Below are 19,392 nucleotides of genomic sequence, written 5' to 3' on the forward strand. Positions count from 1 at the left end.
CTGCCTGTTAGGATTGATATTAAAATCTCATGGCACTATTTCAACAGAGAACAGCCTTGACATCTTATGCAATATTTATCTCCTTGAATTGACACTAAAAAATCAGACCCTTGGCCCCTATACATTGCTGTGTGTGGGAATTGCTATGCTTAAATCGGCTGCTGTGTTTGCAACAAAGATTACACCTCAAAAGTATTTTAATGGCTGCCTGAGTCCTCTGAGATGTCTGTTGGTCATGAAAAGGACGGTATCAATGCAAACATTTTCTTTTTGTTTCTTGAACACTTGCCAGGTTTTTAAGACCCAAACTACAGACCACCTAATCAGTTTTCACTTTACAGTCTCACTTCTTTGTTTCTATTTTTGTGGTAATCTGCACAAAGGGCTAAAATTAAAACAAAATCCTGCAGTAGTTAATTTCAGATTTCCAGTGTAGGTCATCATTAACATGTACAATTGTCATAGTTTCACGACAACATTTTGCTCCATTTCCAAAAGAAAAATGGTTATCTTCCCGCACTGTGTTTTATAGCATACTGTGTTCATATAAGTTCGAAACCAAATTATTTTGTGATGACAGCAAGTTAAGATGTTTATCAAACTCAAATGTTACTTCCTCACAGAATGTGAATGATAAGCAGTATGTTAGTTCATCTCAGTATTGAACGTGAAGGTCACACACATTCGTGTAGAGTCCCTAATCTTGGGAAAGGTCTCACCACCTTTTCTCTGTAAACAGGTAATAAAGCACATAGATCCAGACATGGGCTTAGGGTTGAGCCAATGCTGCAAAAAAAAAACAGTGAGAAGACTATCAATAGTCTATCAGCAAAGTTTGAGATTAGAAAACAGATTGCAGTTATGACACAACAAACCTTTATGTGGCACTCGCAGGAGTGTCAGCAAATAAACTTTGACAGCAAACCAATGGAGATGGCAATGAGTTTTAAGAAGCAAGTTAAAGGAGGAGATGGAGAAAGGCAGAGTGCCTTAGGGAGGAAATTGCAGAGCCTAGGGCTCAGGCAGCCAAAAAATTGTTGTATGCTTAAATTTGGGAAAGCAAATAGGACTGTGGCAGTGGAGTAGGTCATGACCATGTGTTGGGAAGACTTGAACGTTTGGGTAAGGATTCTAAATCCAAGATATTGCCACTTTGGGAATCAATGTAGGTCAGTGAGTTCAATTGTTTTTGAAAATGTGTCTTGGTGTGAGTTAGGACAAAGAGCAGCGGGGTTTTGAGTGGAAAGAGGGTAGAAAATAAAAAGCTGGTCAGTAGAGATTTAGAACATTTGAAGTGAAAAATTCATGAACAAGGGTTTCATCAGCAGATGGACTGAGACAGAGGCAGAGAGGAGTGATGTTGCAAAGATTTAAATAGCCAGGGCAGATATGTACCTGGAAGCATATTTCAGGATTAAATAAGGTTATAAACAATCTGGTTCAGCTTTGGATAGTAATCAGGGAGAATGATATTGCCAATACCTAAGAAAAAGAATGCAGGAGAAAAAAATAATGTCGCTGGAGTAACTTGTCTCACTCATGTAGAGATAGTGCTAGATTCTTTCTCGCTATCATTGTGTTAACATATGCCTATTGGTCTGTATGTTGCTCCAAAATGACTTATCAACATATCAATCCTCATCTTCCCAGGCATTTGCTTCATTTAGTAGCACACACTCTCTTTCTTGGGCTGCCAGCCTTCCTAAGGGTATGCAGCCTCAATAACTCGTCTGACAGCATTCACTGGGTCAAAAGCAGAAATTTCTGGAGAAACTCAACAGGTCTGGCAGCATCTCTGGTGAGAAAGCAGGGTTACGTTTACCCATAGAGTTACCCAAACCCACATCCTTGGCCCTGCCATGATATAAGCTGCTCTAAGCACAACCCATTTTCACCTACTTATAGTGTCTATTAATAACTTTTCTTTCTCCTTGGCATGTTATCATCCATCCCTTTGTCTACCTAACTGTCGTTATATCTCGCTTTGGCTCCATCTCTGCCTATCTGCTCACTCCTTTCTCTCCCAGATCTTGCTTCCAACATGTATGCCACCTTCTCTTTGCTGCAATAGTTTCTGAAGACGTGTCACTGCACCCAAAACATTAACTCAGCTTTCTCTCCACAGATGTTGCTAGTCCTACTGAGTTTCTCTATTTCTGTTTTTCTGAATTTCTGTTTTTGTTTCAGATTTCAAACATCCACAGTTCACGGTTTTCTTTTAACATTAAATGAATGGCAGAGAGGAAAACAGCCAATTAGGAAGTTGAATCATGCAAGAACGTACATTATAAGCCAATGTAGTTGCTGATGAAGGGCTTATGCCTGAAACATCGACTCTCCTGCTCCTCGGATGTTCCCTGTCCAGCTGTGCTTTTCTAGCACCACACTCTCAACACTGCTCTCCAACATCTGCAGTCCTCACTTGCTTATAATGTGATTGGAGCTCAAAAATTGACTTGCAAAGGAAGAGTAACTTTAAAATTCCTCCCTTTTCTTGTTTTTGATCATGATGGACCACTTGGTAATTTCAGAGGAACACAAAAAAATCTAAACGGGATAGCAGTAATGGTGAAATTAATCAATGATTTTATTATTATTTGATTAATGACAAGGGGAATATAGCATCTGTGCATTTAGGATGGGACCATTCTGGAGCCAGTGTTCTTCTGAGCTACATAAATAGGGAAAGCTAGAGGATTTAAAATAAATATTGGTAGAAGAAATCAACTTTGGGAATCTGCAATAAATAAAAGAATTGGGAGGAAGCAAAAGAGAATGTCATACATAGATGATGAGATGATGAGAGGAAGAGATAGAGAATACAAATCTAAGACTAAATTAGTGAGGGCTAATTTCTACAAAAAAGAATAAAAGCATTAAATGAAAGACTCTGAATGGAATTTTCGCAACCCTTAAGCAGTGCAGGCAAAAAATATGACAAGAGGGAAAAGATCAGACTCTTGATGTTGAGAAAAGAAGTTTTAATTTCCCTCCTCTCCTGAAAGTTTCAATAGTGAGTCCTGAATCTCATTAATAAGCAATGATACCTTATTTCCATGGTATTTGCATTTCATGATTAGTTGATCTCACCTTTTTTACATTCGGCTTATGATTCTGCAATCCACTGTTAAGAAACTGGCATCAAGTCCCAATATGAAAGTCAAAGCTGCTACCTGATGAATGCAATTTGCACTTGCTTCTCTAGACTCTCATTTTAGAGTTCGTTCATTAATATCTCATCATATGCTCAATGGGCAGTGACTGCCTCATCCATGGAAGTTGGCGCCAGCAAAACACCAGCCTCACAGATCATCATAGACAGGCAGGAAGCTGGAAGAACACAGCAAGCCAGGCAGCATCAGGAGATGGAGAAGTCAATGTTTCGGGTGTAACCCTTCTTCAGGCTGATCTCAGACTAACTCACCCACCACTATATTTGGACCACATGGGTACCTGACATTTCCATGCTCTTGCCACAAAGGAACACACACCAACCTCATGTATCTGCACAGGATGCATTTTATGACTCATAGCTTGGTTTCTTCACGCTCACTCACTTTGCACCTACTTGGAGACTTATCACTTCTCTGACTAGCCTTGCCTTTAAGCACAGACAGAAGGGCTTTTGCAATTGTAACCAGTGCTGAGGCAAGGGAGTGGATATATTGTTATATGGCACGATGTGCAAAGACAATGTCAAACCTAAAGCATATAAAACCAGCTTAAATGGCAAACACATGCACTTCAACCAAAAGACTATGTCTGAAAGGCAAGGGGACCAGTCTTTAGTGGTGAAGGAGGATATAATCAGTTGGAGAGTGGCAGCACACCCAATCAAGAGTTCATTTGATCTCGGTCCGGGGGATTGGCCATAGTCCCTCAGGCGATTGATTTGGCCAGAGTCCATCAATCCTTGTCCTTGCATTCAAAGGAGTGGGCTACAGTCAGCCTCAAACATCAAGTCCAACCACTGCATAGATTACAGGTAATTTAGTGAGAGGACTGTGGGGACAGGGTCTGGAGACTTGAGTATGTTTATCTGGGGCTGTCTTCATACATCAGTCCAGAGTGGGAGAGAAGGGAAGGGTGTTTATCATGGTCAGTCCTGAAGATCTGGGTAATTAAAGTCAAGGAGGTTTATTAGGGGGTAGTCTGTGAGGTGTTGTTAAAAGTAGAAAGCTCAATGTTGTGGATAACTGCATTATGTTGTGATACTGAAAGGATATTAACTGTGAAGGGGGGCATTTCCAAATATAAGGATGGAATCTCGTACACAAGTGAGCGTATAGGTCATTGTGGGAGGTGGGATGTTTTCAAGTCACCATCACTTTTGCTTCAATAGGAGGACAGTGGATTACAATAGTTGGTATGACAATATGGCAAGCTATGGGCTGAGGAAGAAAGTTTGGTAAATTAACCATCTAATTATGGAGTTGGATGGCAATGTAAGGGCCTTAAAGCTGTTAGGGTTGCCTGCACAACATAGTGGGTGATGTAAGTTTTTTCTTCTCTGATGGGGCAGGGTGATGGGACACCCCGATAGGAACACCCTGTAGGATCAATGCTACCCCACATCTACCATCAAACTACACTTCATGTGCCACTTTTTCATTGATCAACAGTGCACATTGCTTTCTTGGCCAAACATTTCATTGTTCATGTCAATGTGAAGCTGATGTGATCACAAGTGAACTAAACAGTGTTACTGTAATCATCAATTCAGAAACACATTTCATAGGCTTCATTGTCACATATGTCTTGGAGCTGCTATCCTCATGCACTGAACTGTAAACACTTAAGACAGTAATCAAATGTTACATTGATGGGCGTGTGGGTGATTGGCATGGGGATGGCAGGTGGGGGGAGTGGGAAGGTCAGCAATGAGGTCCAGTCCTTCAAGAATTGTGATTTCCCAACGTTGATTGGCAACATGGCTTGTGCTGTACATACTTAGATTAAGTGAAATAAGTCAGAGGACCATGCAGCGGCATTACCTTGCCATCCCTCAAGAATCCTTTGTGTCATAGTGTGGCCTGTTTCCACACTGTAAGGAATCTAATATCTAATATAGTGTAGAGTGCCATATTATAGTGATTTGTTTTAACAGGAAAGGGTTCCATTCAGTTAATGATTTGTGATCATCATTGCTACATCTTCAAGGTTAGCACCAGGCATCCAAAGAGCTGCTATTATGTTTATATTCTTAACACCTTAAAGTTCCTGTCTCACTCCAAAGGCTACATACCATGGATGGCTGCTGGGAGACAAGGGCTATCCTTTTGAGTTATGATTATTGACACCTTTATGGTACCTGCTGACTGATGCAGAACCATGAGAGAGATCTTCCATTGAGCGCAAGAAGTCAAACAATAACTGATTGATACCCAATTACTGATTTCATAGAAAAGATAAATAAATGCCAAACAAAAAAGCTACACTTGTTTTTGGAAGTAACAACAACACAAATTAATAAAACTGAATGATGTCTCCACCCAGTTCATACATTGTGGAAGCAGGTATTATGTGACATATCTATCTAGAGTGTACAGTAAGACCCTGCCAAAGTGATCCAAACATCTGACCTCATCTTGAGGAGAACAATGGTCTGTAAACTCTGCTAGCCATAGTGGTATACTAGGCTGCATTGTATCTGTGTTCTGCATAAGTGAGTGGATTTTGTAAATGTGTCACCAACCATATTTGGATTAGATTGCTTGTTTCTGTCGCCAAATGCTTGAACACTTTATATTATCTGCTCTTCTCATATTCAAGAATTAAGATATTGTGTATTCTGATGAGCACGAGGGAAAAGATAGCAGTCATTCAGAGAAGATCATAACATCCAGTGGTGTTAACACCTGCTGCTATCTCAGATTGTTTGTCAGGAATTAGCAATACCTCACCAATACAACTTCCACTATCTTTGGGATTTACGAAGAGGATGTTTGACTCTGACACAGTAGCCAGTTAATCAGGTCCTACATTAAAATCATAATCGATCAGACATGTTGCAACTGTGAGTGGATATGAATTAATAGATGGAAAAGACTCTTTACGATGATGGGTCATCAGTACCACCTATGTGCTCTCAGAGTTTTTGCTTCCTTGTCCTCCTACCAAATCTAGGTGCAGTCCAGAGGGGCATTGAGAGAACCTACTCTGGAGTGGACCATATTGAACTGGAAGATATTTGTGGCTAGATTGTCCAGACATGCTGGGAGGGTCACACCTGGAGTGCTTGTGTGTGGTTTCCCCTACATATGGGAGTCTGCTAACCCCAAATTGTCTCACCTGAAGTGTAGTTGAGGTCCCTCTTATTCTGCTGTTGCTGAGTACTAATGACTAAAGCAATGGTTTATGTGTGTTTCCAGTAGCCACTGAGCTATCCCAGCACCGACCTGCCTATCTCATGGTGTTCAGCAGCTTGGGTATGGAGACAGCCACATGTATGCTGAAGCCAACATGTTACTGCACATGTCGATAGGTTCCTCCAACCTTCAAACTGGTTTACCCAAGATCTGTAACAAATCTGCCTGATGTTCCTATGCCTGTCTGTGCATGTAAACATTGGCCAATATAATGGGACCATCTTCTGGTTAGGGATGAGCAGGTGCCTGGTCTCCAGCAGTCCTCTGAGTGCCATGAACTTGAGGCATTTTTTCCTTGACCAGCGGTGGAGATGTGAAAACGTTGTGGTCACTAGACCATGCTTCTGAATCTAACCTAGAAGGAGAACTCACTTCGGTGAAAGTCTCTGACCTGTTGGATGGTACAGGGGAAAGACTTGCAGTTGCATCCTCTGTGAGAGCTGCTCCTTCCTCCTCAGACATGGAGGAGAAGCTGATGTCTGGAAGGACTGGTCTCTTCTGGGTGGAAGCTGTGTGTGCTATCTCTGGTACCTGCAGAAGAGGAGAGGTCATTCATTGTGCAACAGCATTCGAAGCTTGAGCATCTTAAGAATAACGTAACTCTGATGATAATGAGGGAACAGCTCAGCACACATCAACGAAGCTTACTATGTTGTCGCAACCAAGAAGTCTTGGAAACCCCACATGATCTGTCTCAATCCTTTCCAGCACTCTCAGGTATCTTCTCTCCACAAAGGGTGAGGAGTTGAATGTTTGCCAACCTACTGTGTATTTAGCCCTCCCTGTGTGGTTATGAACTATTTTCCCCTGCAATGAGTGGGAAGGGTGGATTGAGTGAGTTGAAAGTGAATGGAAGAGCTGTTATTGATTTGACAGGAACTGTTAACGTGGTATGGAGTCCCAAGTGAGAGAATAGGAAATGGAGAGGCCAGAGGTGTTGGGTGGGTGAGAGCTATTGAATGGAAATGATGCATGCAGCTGGGAGAATTCTTTTTGCTTTGTGGTGTTACTGTACATTGGCAGAGTTAGAGTGAATTGCGTAGCAGGAGGTTATCGACCATCTTCCTGCATTCTTGGTCATTTTGTTTGGTCGGATAAATGGTACTGAGCAGGACCACTCTCTGGGTCTGGTGACATGGTCTCCTTCGTCAGTCTGCAGGAAGGAGAATGCGCCTCCTTTCGACAACCTCATCCACCAGCACTTCTAAGTCCCTGTTGGTAAACTGGGGTAACATCTTCCCTTTCTGCAGTATGTCCTTTGTGATAATGGTGGAGCAATACAGAGTGGCAGTTCCTGGCATCCAGCATTTGAAGTGCTGCATAGCTGGGGTTTAAACATGGTGCCAGCAGTGAGAATGATGCAGAGTCTGGCAGAAGTGAGTTCCTTCATGTCTGTTGCCAAATGATTGCACGATATGGACACTGTAGATGCATAATTAGTGAGCCGAGCATTGGCAAACAACATGAGAAAGGTAGGTGTGAGCCATGCTGGAACACATACCATTAGACTTCTAGAAATTACACTTTGGCTAAAAATAGGAACATTCAGCCTTCTGTACCCGAAGAAGTAGAGAATATGAATCTAAGAGTCAACCAACAGGTTATACTAAAAGTTACAAATAACGTAAAACTATAAAACTAATGCTCTGTGGCTGAATGAATGTCACATTCTAAACAAAATAAGTTAATTAGGAGCACAAACAGAAATAAATATGAACTGGTTGCCATCACAAAGACATGGCTGCTGGTGACATGGATTGATGCCTGAACATTAATAGATACAGAATATTTAAGAAAGGCAGAAACTAGGAAAAGGTGGAGAGGTGACCCTGTTAGTTTAAGATGGTATGAGCAAGTAGAGAGGGATGACCTAAGATCAGGAAATAATGATGTTGCCCCCAGCAATAGCCACATGGTCTTGTGGAGCACAAACCAAGAAATAATGAGAGCTTGTCAGAAAGGCAGTGAAGTAATCCTGGACGATTTAAATCTACATATTGATTGGAAAAGTCAGAAAGGCCAGCCCAGCTCAGATAATGAGTTCATTGAATGTTTTTAAAATTTCTTTGAACAGAATGCACTGGGACTAACCAGAGAACAGGATGCACTAGATATGATATTATGCAACAAGATCAGATTAATTAATGATCTCGTAGTGAAGGCACCACAAGGCAGCAGTGACCATACTGTGATTAAATTTGACATTCAGTTTGAGAGGTAAAGGAATGGGTCCAAGACTGTGTTTTGTTTTAAATCTATGTAAGGGTAATTATGAGAGCATGAAGGCAGAACTGGTTAAACTGCTTTGCCAGACAAGGTTGAAGGATATGACAATTGTGATGCAATGGCAGTTATTTAAAGGGACATTTCAGAATATAAGGAAAGATATAAAAAAGTCAAGTGGAGGAAGTTAGTAATGAACAGGGATTGATTGGATCATTGTACATTCTAAGGACACAAAGATAAATCTTGTGGGAACAGAGGATTGCAGCCGCATTCACTGCATGTAACATTAAGCCTCACAAATGTATTTTTTTAGGGAATTTATCAATTCTTGTATGCTTTTAAAGCATTCATGGGATGCATGAGTGACTAGCAAGGCCAGTTTTCATTTCCCATCATGAATTGCCTTTGAGATGAGGGTGGTAAGCTGCCTTCTTGAATACAACTTGTGGCTTGTTAGGTTATTTCAGAGAACAGTTAAAAGTCACTCAAATTTCTGTGGGTCTGGAGTCAAAATTGATTGATTAATTGATTGATTGTCACATGTACTGAAGTACAGTGAAAAGCTTTTTATGAGCAGTACAGACATCACAGTAAGCAAGGATGTACAGATCAAAAAGACTTAACTCAGAATACACAGGTTACATTGCACAGGGCATGCACTCGACGACATCAACATTAGCAAGGTCAGCATTATTTGAGGCTAGAGAGTCCATTCGTCAGTGTAATAATGGCAGAGAAGAAGCTATTTCTGAACCACTGGTGTGTGTGTGTGTGGGTATGTGTTTGTGTGTGTTCAGGTTTTTGTATCTTGTGCCTGAAGGAAGAGGTTTTAGGGGATCACTATTGGGCTGCGAGGGGTCTTTGATGATGTTGGCTGCCTTTCCATGGCAGCCAGCCATGTAAATAACTCAAGACTAAGTAAGCACAACAGCTTTGCTTTCCTACTGGGTTAGAGACAAAACAAACTGCAGATGCTGGAATCCAAAATAGACATGCAGGAGGCTGGAAGAACACAGCAAGCCAGGCAGCATCAGGAGGTAGAGGAGAAGGGTTACACCTGGAATGTCAACTTCTCCACTTTGTTGTGGTTCTGTTCGCCGAGCTGGAAGTTTTTGTTGCAAACGTTTTGTCCCCTGGCTAGGCGACATCATCAGTGCTTGGGAGCCTCCTGCGAAGCGCTTCTTTGATGTTTCCTCCGGTGTTTATAGTGGTCTGTCCCTGCCGCTTCCGGTTGTCAGTTTCAGCTGTCCGCTGTAGTGGTTGGTATATTGGGTCCAGGTCGATGTGTTTGTTGATGGAGTTTGTGGATGAATGCCATGCCTCTAGGAATTCCCTGGCTGTTCTCTGTCTGGCTTGCCCTATGATAGTAGTGTTGTCCCAGTCGAATTCATGTTGCTTGTTGTCTGCGTGTGTGGCTACCAAGGATAGCTGGTCGTGTCGTTTCGTGGCTAGTTGAGCCATGAAACGACACGACCAGCTATCCTTGGTAGCCACACACGCAGACAACAAGCAACATGAATTCGACTGGGACAACACTACTATCATAGGGCAAGCCAGACAGAGAACAGCCAGGGAATTCCTAGAGGCATGGCATTCATCCACAAACTCCATCAACAAACACATCGACCTGGACCCAATATACCAACCACTACAGCGGACAGCTGAAACTGACAACCGGAAGCGGCAGGGACAGACCACTATAAACACCGGAGGAAACATCAAAGAAGCGCTTCGCAGGAGGCTCCCAAGCACTGATGATGTCGCCTAGCCAGGGGACAAAACGTTTGCAACAAACACTTCCAGCTCGGCGAACAGAACCACAACAACGAGCACCCAAGCTACAAATCTTCGCACAAACTTTGAACTTCTCCACCTCCTGATGCTGTCTGGCTTGCTGTGTTCTTCCAGCCTCCTGCTTGTCTATTTTGTTTTCCTTCTGGACATTAGAGAATCAAATGAATTTTTACAACAATCCATTCATTTCACAGTCATTATTACTAATATTAGCATTTTTATTCCAGATACATCAACAAATAGAATTGGAATTCTCAAGCTACTATGATAAGATTTTAACTCATATCTCTGAATTATTAGTCCCGATTTCTGGAATAGCAGTATAGTAACAAAACAACTACACAATCATATCCATAATTTGATTTCATTAACAATTTTTTTTTTAAAAATGGCAGTTTTGCTGAAGTGTCAACTGTTAAAGATGTGTGAGGCATAATCATTTCCTCTCAAAGCATTATTTAAATCTTATGATTACGGGTTAATGAAAACACCGTCCATCTGGCTGTACGCCCACAGTTTCACGATTTTAGAGCAGAATTAACTGAACCAAGTTGGCTTACAACAGTGAAGTGATTAATTTCCCGCTATTGAGATGTCAAAGTAGTACTGTATATTTCCAGATAATCTGCCTCTGAATGGTTGAAATTACTATTACTGGCAAATTATCTGACAGTAATGTAGGTCAAGCCAGTTCTCTTCCTTATGTGTCATCTCTTTCATAGAGAATCAATCTTGAGCTTTTTGTACATTTGAAGTAAGGCATACATCATAATTGTTACATGCTCAGATGTAGCCAAGTAGATGTCAATAATTAGCCATGTTGTATAGACTAGAGTGTGCTATGATGATTGGTGGGTGAAGCTTTCAGAACAACTGAGCATTGTAAGGCTTTAGGTTATACATTTCCTTTTGGTTAACTGCCTTGAAGAATCATGGGCACATAGGACATGTTGTAATCTTGGGCTGTCTACCTAATGTATAGTGCTGTTAGCTAGTCTCATCACTGGATTGTTTAAAACATGTCGTCTAAGATATCGTTTCCCAGATTCTATGATGAATGTAGATGTCACTGAGGCTCCCTACAAGAACCTTTGGTGTATAATTATTTCTGCCTTCTTAACAGAATTCTTAAGTGCTAACCTAGACAACTTTCCTTCCAACCATTCTGTGCCTCTACACATAATACCCGAATTATTACAACATTACACCAAGAGAACAAATTAAAACAAGTTGGCTTACAATGGTAAACTGATTCATTTCCCACTATTGAGATGACAATGTAATACAGTATATTTCCAGCTAACCTGCCTCTGAATGGCTTAAATTACTATTACTATTACTGGTAAATTATCTGACAGTAATTCTCTGTATTATGTGTCATCTCACTCATGTAAACATGGAGAATTGCAACACGGTGAGTGGGGAATTTGAATCAACATTAATGTGCGTGCTAGAAGAAGTTGAATGTATACTATCATGGTGTCAGCCCCGCCACCCCCACTTATCTCTCCACCCTGGAAGCTTCCTGCCTCTATTCCTGATGAAGGGCTTTTGCCCGAAACTTCAATTTTTCTGCTCCTCGGATGCTGTCTGACCTGCTGTGCTTTTCCAGCACCACTCTGATCTAAACTCTGGTTTCCAACATCTGCAGTCCTCACTTTTTGCCTATCATGGTGTCACACAACCCTGCCAGTTGCTCATATTTCTATTTATGAAACTTGGATCAAAGGATGGGTTTTGCACTATACTCAAAGTAACAAGCACCAACCTTTAATGTAGAGTGATTTTTGAAGAATGTCTGTTATTTCAAAATCTATGGCATTACTTCGGAATGTTTTTGATGGAGGTATGGTATGTTCCTTGATTTGACAAGGGAAGTATTGCTGCATTCACACTGGAATGGCAAGGGACTAAGTCCCCTGTCCAAAGTAAGGCTGCAAAAGGTATAGATCTGCAATAGCAGAAGAACTTATCCTGCCATCAAATATAAAATTCCATGGACCAGCGTGAATCCAATTTAAATGTAAAGGACATATAGCTGCTGTACTACAGTTCAAGCAAGATAAATTACTGAAATTTTGTACATGACTCTGAACCAGCATTGTTCACGTTTAACTGGAAGATCTATAATTCATTAATGAAATTGGGAAGTCAAAGTGAAGCAAGAAATTGAATCAATATTACAACAAGATGTTATCTCACCTGTATTAACACTTGCATGTTGGCCTGTTAGCATCGATGGAGAAACAAAGTTAATATCTCAAATCCAATATGACTTCTTCAGGGTTCCAAAGAAGAGGCATATCGGACTCATGACATTAACTTTTTTTAACATCAACCTTTTGAAATTTTAGCTTTGTCTCTCCACAGATACTACCGGAGCTGCTGAGTTTCTCTAGCACATGGTGTATTTGGGTACAACATTTAAAATACATTTGGATAAGTGCATGAATAGGAAATGTTTGGAGGCATATGAGCCAAGCAGAGGCAGGGAAACTATTTAGTTTGGGATTATGGTCAGCATGGACTGGTTCAAATAAAGGGTCTGTTCTGTATAACTCCATGACTCTATTGTTAGGTTATTTAATTCATTGCAAGTGCTGTCTGTTTGGAAGTCAATGGGATGAGCTGCATAAACTTATCAGCCATGATTGAATGGCAGGAGACAAGAATCTGCAAATGCTGGAATCCAAGCAAGCCAGGCAGCATCAGGAGGTGGAGAAGTCAATATTTCGGGTGTAATCTTTCTGTGTCAGCAGCCGGAGCTGCTGAGTTTCTCCAGTGCATTTTTTTTTAATTTTAAATCTCCAGAATCCACAGTATTTTTCTTTTATTGCCCGCAAGTTGATATTCAGGTGCATTTCCAGTATCAAAATCAAATAAGACACTATGAATCTGTATAGATCCTGCACAGTTGAATTATGTTTTTGAAAGAGAAACATATCCAATGGCATCTGTGGATGAGAGTCCAGCAAAGCTAGGAAAGAGCTCAATTTTAACTCAACTGGATGTGAAGAATGTATTTTGGAAACTAGCCTTGGATGACGAATTCAAATTATTTCCAGCTTTCATCATATAATTTCAGAGAAAGTAATTTATTCAAAGTCTTTTATGTATCCTTTGGTATCACATTTGTAAGAGAGTTTTTTTTCAGAAAAGAATGGTAAGTACTCTCAAAGGAACAGAGAAATTAATCAGTCACACGATAATATCCTAATCTATGATTCTGGTACAATAGAACATGATAGAAACTGAGAGCAGTGCTACAATGTCTATCAGAAGTAAGACCTTGGTAACAAATTAGAGTTTCCACAACTAACGTTACTTGTCTAGGACACTTCATGTGTGCATCAGATCAAATCTTCTGAAAGCCAGAGTAATTAAAGAATTACTACCTTCATTGAATGTCATAGAGCCTCTCTGATTTACAGGGATGGTGAAACAAATGGAAAGAATCTTACCCAATTGTTATACATCAGAAATTCACTACATTAATCACTGGAGAAAGAAAATATCCAGGGCTGCTTGTACTGCAAAGTGCTGTGTCCAAGTCTGAAATTCTGATTGGTGGTCACGGTTCTTAAAATGATGCGAAGAAATTATTTCTAGTGGATAGAAGTCAAATATCTGCATGGTCTAACCTTGGAAGCTGTCATTACATTATTGAAAGACATTTTTGCTACCTTCAGGTTCCAGACAATGTTTTGTCTTTATTATAAAATAAATATATTAAATATACAATAATACAAATGAAATAAAAATAATGGAATATTTTTAACATAAAAATACTCAAAAAGGCATTTTTGAAGAGGAATGACAATAACAACTGTTGAATCATTGTTCTATATTCCTCAGTATGGTCTGGTTCCACGAAACTTCGATAAAAAGGCTGTGGAATCAATCCCCTGGTCTTCTGTACACAGAAAGGTTACACCTGAAATGTTGACTTCTCCACCTCCTGATGCTGCCTGGCTTGCTGTGTTCTTCCAACCTCCTGCCTTGCTACCTTGGATTCCAGCATCTGCAGTTTTTTTTTGTCTCCTGCTATTCAATCATGGTTGATAAGTTTATGAAGCTCATCACATTGACTTCCAAACAGACAGCACTTGCAAAATTAAACAACCTAACAATAGAGTCATAGAGTTATACAGAATGGAAACAGACCCTTCGTTCGAACCAGTCCCTGCTGACCATAATCCCAAACTAAGTTAGTCTCCCTGCCTGTGCTTGACTCATACACCTCCAAACATTTCCTATTCATGCACTTACCCAAACATCTTTTAATTGTTGTACCCACATCCACCACTTCGCCTGGAACTTCCTTCCATACACAAACTGCTCACTGTGTAAAAACAATTGCCCCTCATTTTTCTAATCTTCAGAATAAGTTTGTACCAGCAGATCCGAAGTAAAGTGTCTTTGCGCAGGCTGCATTTTCTAAATTAGTCGACCATAATACAGGAAAGTTAATCACCAAATATGTACATTTGTCAGCATTAATTTCAGTTGTAATTAATGCAAATTGAAGATTTGAGCTCGAAATTCACATAACTGCCAATATAGTCCAAAACACAATGTTAAGCCTTAATTGCAGTTAAATACCAGTCATAAATTTCAGTCAGTGAAATAGCTGAGTTTTTCAACTCTTGATGAAATTAATAGGGTAGGAGCTGGGCCGATTAAACTATAGTTTGGAGTCACAGTCTCAGAATAAGGGGTTGGTTATGAGGATAAACTTTGTCATGCCAAGAGTTGTGGATTAATGGAGTTTTCTGCTCCAGAGGTCTGTCATGCTTAGTTATCAAATATATTCAAGACACACTTTGTTAGATTTGTGGATGCTTGGAAATTAAGGAAATGGGGATAATGCAGACAAGTGGATTTGAGGTAGAAGACCTTATTGAATGATGGCATAAAACAGAGTTGAAAAATGTGATACTGGAAAAACACAGCAGGCCAGGCAGCATCCGAGGAGTAGGAGAATCGACGTTTCGGGCATAAGCCCTTCTTCAGGAATGAGGCTAGTTTGCCAGGCGGGCTGGGATAAAAGATAGGTGGGAGGGGATTTGGGGGAGGGGTGCTGGGAATACAATAGGTGGAAGGAGGTGAGGGTGAGGGTGATAGGCCGGAGAGGGGGTGGGGGCAGAGAGGTCGGGAAGACGATTGCAGGTCAAGAGGGCGTTGCTGAATCCAGGGGTTGGGACTGAGATAAGGTTGGGGGAGGGGAAATGAGGAAGCTGGAGAAATCTACATTCATCCCGTGTGGTTGGAGGGTTCCTAGGCGGAAGATGAGGCGATCTTCCTCCAGACATCGTGTGGTCAGGGTCTGGCGATGGAGGAGGCCAAGGACCTGCATGTCCTTGGTGGAGTGGGAGGGGGAGTTAAAGTGTTCAGCCACGGGACAGTTTGATTGGTTGGTGTGGGTGTCCCAGAGGTGTTCCCTGAAACGTTCTGCAAGTAGGCGGCCTGTTTCCCCAATGTAGAGGAGACCACATCGGGTGCAACGGATACAGTAAATGATGTGTGTGGAGGTGCAGGTGAATTTGCGACGAATATGGAAGAATCCATTGGGGGCCTTGGAGGGAGGTTCTCCTGTTCCAACACACGGGATGAATGTAGATTTCTCCAACTTCCTCATTTCCCCTCCCCCCACCTTATCTCTGTCCCAACCCTCGGATTCAGCACCGCCCTCTTGACCTGCAATCTTCTTCCCGACCTCTCCACCCCAACCCCCTCTCTGGCCTATCACCCTCACCCTCACCTCCTTCCACCTATCGTATTTCCAGCGCCCCTCCCCCAAATCCCCTCCCCCCTACTGTTAATCTCAGCCCACCTGGCACACCAGCCTCATTCCTGAAGAAGGGCTTATGCCCGAAACATCGATTCTCCTGCTCCTCAGATGCTGCCTGGCCTGCTGTGTTTTTCAAACATCACACTTTTCAACTCTGGTCTCCAGCATCTGCAGTCCTCACTTTCTCCTCCCTGATGGCATAAAACACCAAAGGGCCTTATCTGCAGATATTTTTTCATGTCCTTTCCTTTGTCGACTGTTCTACTTTCACAATTCCAGCAGCTTTCACAGGACATGAGACACAAAGCATTGGCTTCTGATGCTATGGTAGGTAGTAAGTACAGCTGGGTGAAATTGTACAGAGTGTTAACCCAGGTCTTCTAAACAGAAGCAATGTTCTTTTTTTAAATTCTAACTCAATTCTCCAAATGTTTCAGGAAATGGACACTGGAAAGACAATGCCAAAAAAATGTTTTTGAGAATTTATTACAAATCACCATCTTGCTGCAGTGGCTAATTGCTATTAAACTCCTTTATTACTTTCCCACATTTTAATGTAACAATCTGTTTGTCTGTGATTAAGTCAAATTGCTTATTTTAATGCAACAACAACATGCCTGTTCCCACGGGGAGATTCAATTAAGAGTTTATTATTTAGCATTTTAAATTTATAATTATAGCAAAGTACAAACAATCAGACCAGAACACCTTCAGCCAGTCAACAGAATCCAGAAAATTACAACAAAGCATCTGGATGACAATATTAAAGCAGCATATAATGAAAATGTTATTTTTATAATCCTGATGCCTGGAACGCAAAGAGAAACAAACTTGAAAGGTCATTGGGGTTATGAATTAGGAAACTGCGTCAGGAGACATTGGAAATACATCAGCCCTCAGATGCACCAGACAATGCCAGTGTGGATGGCAAAGCTATGCCATGGACTATACCAATGGGTGTATGAACCAGGCCCATAGCAGGAAATGTTGCCAATGTAGCTACGAAGCAGAGCATATCAAAATAAGGTATGAGATGCATACCAGTGTGAGTCTAAGGATAATTTGAGAGCCAAAGCAAAGTAAGATGATTGCTGCTTTTATTCTTTCTGTGTTACAACTCACATAACGTCAGGTTATAGTCCAACAAGTTTTTTTGGAAGTATCAGCTTTCGGAGCGCTGCTCCTTCATCTGTGGAGCTGGATCATAAGACGTCAAATTTATGGCAAAAAATTACAGTGTCATGCAACCGGTCATTTAGAGATGTACAGCACAGTAACAGACCCTTCAGTCCAACTCGTCCATGCCAACCAGGTAGTCGAAATTAATCTAATCCTATTTGCCAGCAAGTGGCTCATATCCCTCTAAACTCTTCTGATTCATATACCATCCAGATGCTTTTTAAATATTGTAATTATAACAGCCTCCACCACTTCCTCTGACAGCTCATTCCATACACGCATCACCCTCTGTGAAGAAAATTGCTGCTTAGGTCCCTTTTAAATCTTTCCCTTCTCACTTTAAACCTATGCCCTTCAGTATTGGACTCCCCTACCTTGGGATAAAGACTTTGGCTATTTACCCTATCCACGTCCCTCGGGATTTTATAAACTTCTATAAAGGTCACCCCACAGCCTCTGACACTCCAGGGAAAACAGACCCAGCCTTGTAGCTCAAACCCCCTAACCCCGGCAAGATCCTTGTCAATGTTTTCTGAACTCTTTTAAGTTTAAACAACATTTTTCCTATCGCAGGGAAACCAGAATTGAACGCAGCAGTCCAAAAATGTCCTGTACAGCCACAACATGATATCCCAATTCTTACACTCAATGTACAGACCCCATAAAGGCAAGGGCTATAGGGAGAGGTTGAATAGGCTAGGGCTGTTTTCCCTGGAGTGTTAGAGGCTGAGGGGTGACCTTATAGAGGTTTATAAAATCAAGAGGGGCATGGATAGGATAACTGGACAAAGCCTTTTCTCTGGAGTGGAGGAGTCCAGAACTAGAGGGCATAGGTTTAGGGTGAGAGGGGAAAGATATAAAAGAGACCTAAGGGGCAACGTTTTCACACAGAGGGTGGCACGTATATAGAATGAGCTGCCAGAAGAAGTGGTGGAGGCTAGTACAACTGCAACATTTAAGAGGCATCTGGATGGGTATATGAATAGGAAGGGTTTGGAGGGATATGGGCCGAGTGTTGGCAGGTGGGACTAGATTGGGTTGGGATATCTGGTCAACATGGACGGGTTGGACTGAAGGGTCTGTTTCCATGTTGTACAACTTGTCGATGATTCTCTGACTCTAACTGAAATGATATATTGAACAAACGAAGACTGCTATTAAGTCTTTCATCTTTTAGAATGGGATGCAGGTTTCACTTCATTAATATGTAAATCCCAGAACTTCTTTTAAGTTACATTCTCGAGATAACTTAAGGTTTTATAAACAAAAGTGACATCTCAACTCAGCCAATGCATTAAAGGTGTGAGTTTAGAGTCTGTCTGTATTCCAATCTTGAGTCGGACTGGTTCTATTTCCAAAGTAGGAATTATAAAATATTACATGTAGTTACATGGATTGACCACCTGCAGATTGTGCACTTTTTGAGAAAAATAGAATGCATCTGCAAATACAATGCTGCAAATGCAATTTTTTTCTGTTTCAGAAATCCTTGTCTTCATTTGTGTAGTGAACATTCTATACCGTTTGTATCCAGTGCTCCAAGTAATTTTAATGTTGGGCATTCAGAAGTTTTCAAGTAAAAATGTTACATATGGGCATGGCAGAAGGAAGGGTAGTGGTTGGTGTGCTCTGGAGTCAGTGTAAAAGCAGTAAGCATCATCTACTTCTAAGTCCGATTGCAAATTCAATTGTGACTTTAAGACTTAATTGATACACATTGATGTAAGTTCGAAAGGATGTTGATTTAATTAGACCTTGGTGTCATCCCCTTTGGTGAATGTCAAAGAGAAGTGAGTTATCCCAGTCTCCTGGTCAATATTTGTCCTTAAAACACTATCACCAAATTAACAGTTTATCTGATCATTAGCACTCATTAATGATAATGCTGTCATGCTTCAAGGACAGCTTCAGATCACCTTTGTCGTGATTTCTTCATCTTAATCTGGAATTCTGTCTATTTGCAAGCTGAAAAATGGAATCTGGGAAGGGAATTTGCAAAACTTTTCATTTATTCAGACAGTGTCCAGTGCATCA

At 41.1% G+C, this 19,392-nt stretch overlaps 1 long non-coding RNA gene across 1 annotated transcript in view; it reads right to left on the minus strand.

The window, feature by feature from the left end:
- Window positions 1-426: 426 nt before the first annotated feature.
- Window positions 427-19,392, minus strand: part of LOC148147520 (uncharacterized) — a 60,530-nt gene continuing 41,564 nt past the window's right edge. Inside the window, exons 2-3 of the long non-coding RNA XR_015759646.1 lie at window positions 6,760-6,899; window positions 427-786 (exon numbers count right to left, since the gene is read on the minus strand). This is a non-coding gene — a long non-coding RNA (uncharacterized LOC148147520). The remainder of the gene's footprint in view (window positions 787-6,759; window positions 6,900-19,392) is intronic.

The sequence above is a fragment of the Chiloscyllium plagiosum genome, unplaced genomic scaffold, assembly GCF_037043375.1.
Source record: "Chiloscyllium plagiosum isolate Xiang-an unplaced genomic scaffold, Cpla_swu_hap1 HiC_scaffold_16, whole genome shotgun sequence".
Taxonomy (NCBI): Eukaryota; Metazoa; Chordata; class Chondrichthyes; order Orectolobiformes; family Hemiscylliidae; genus Chiloscyllium; species Chiloscyllium plagiosum.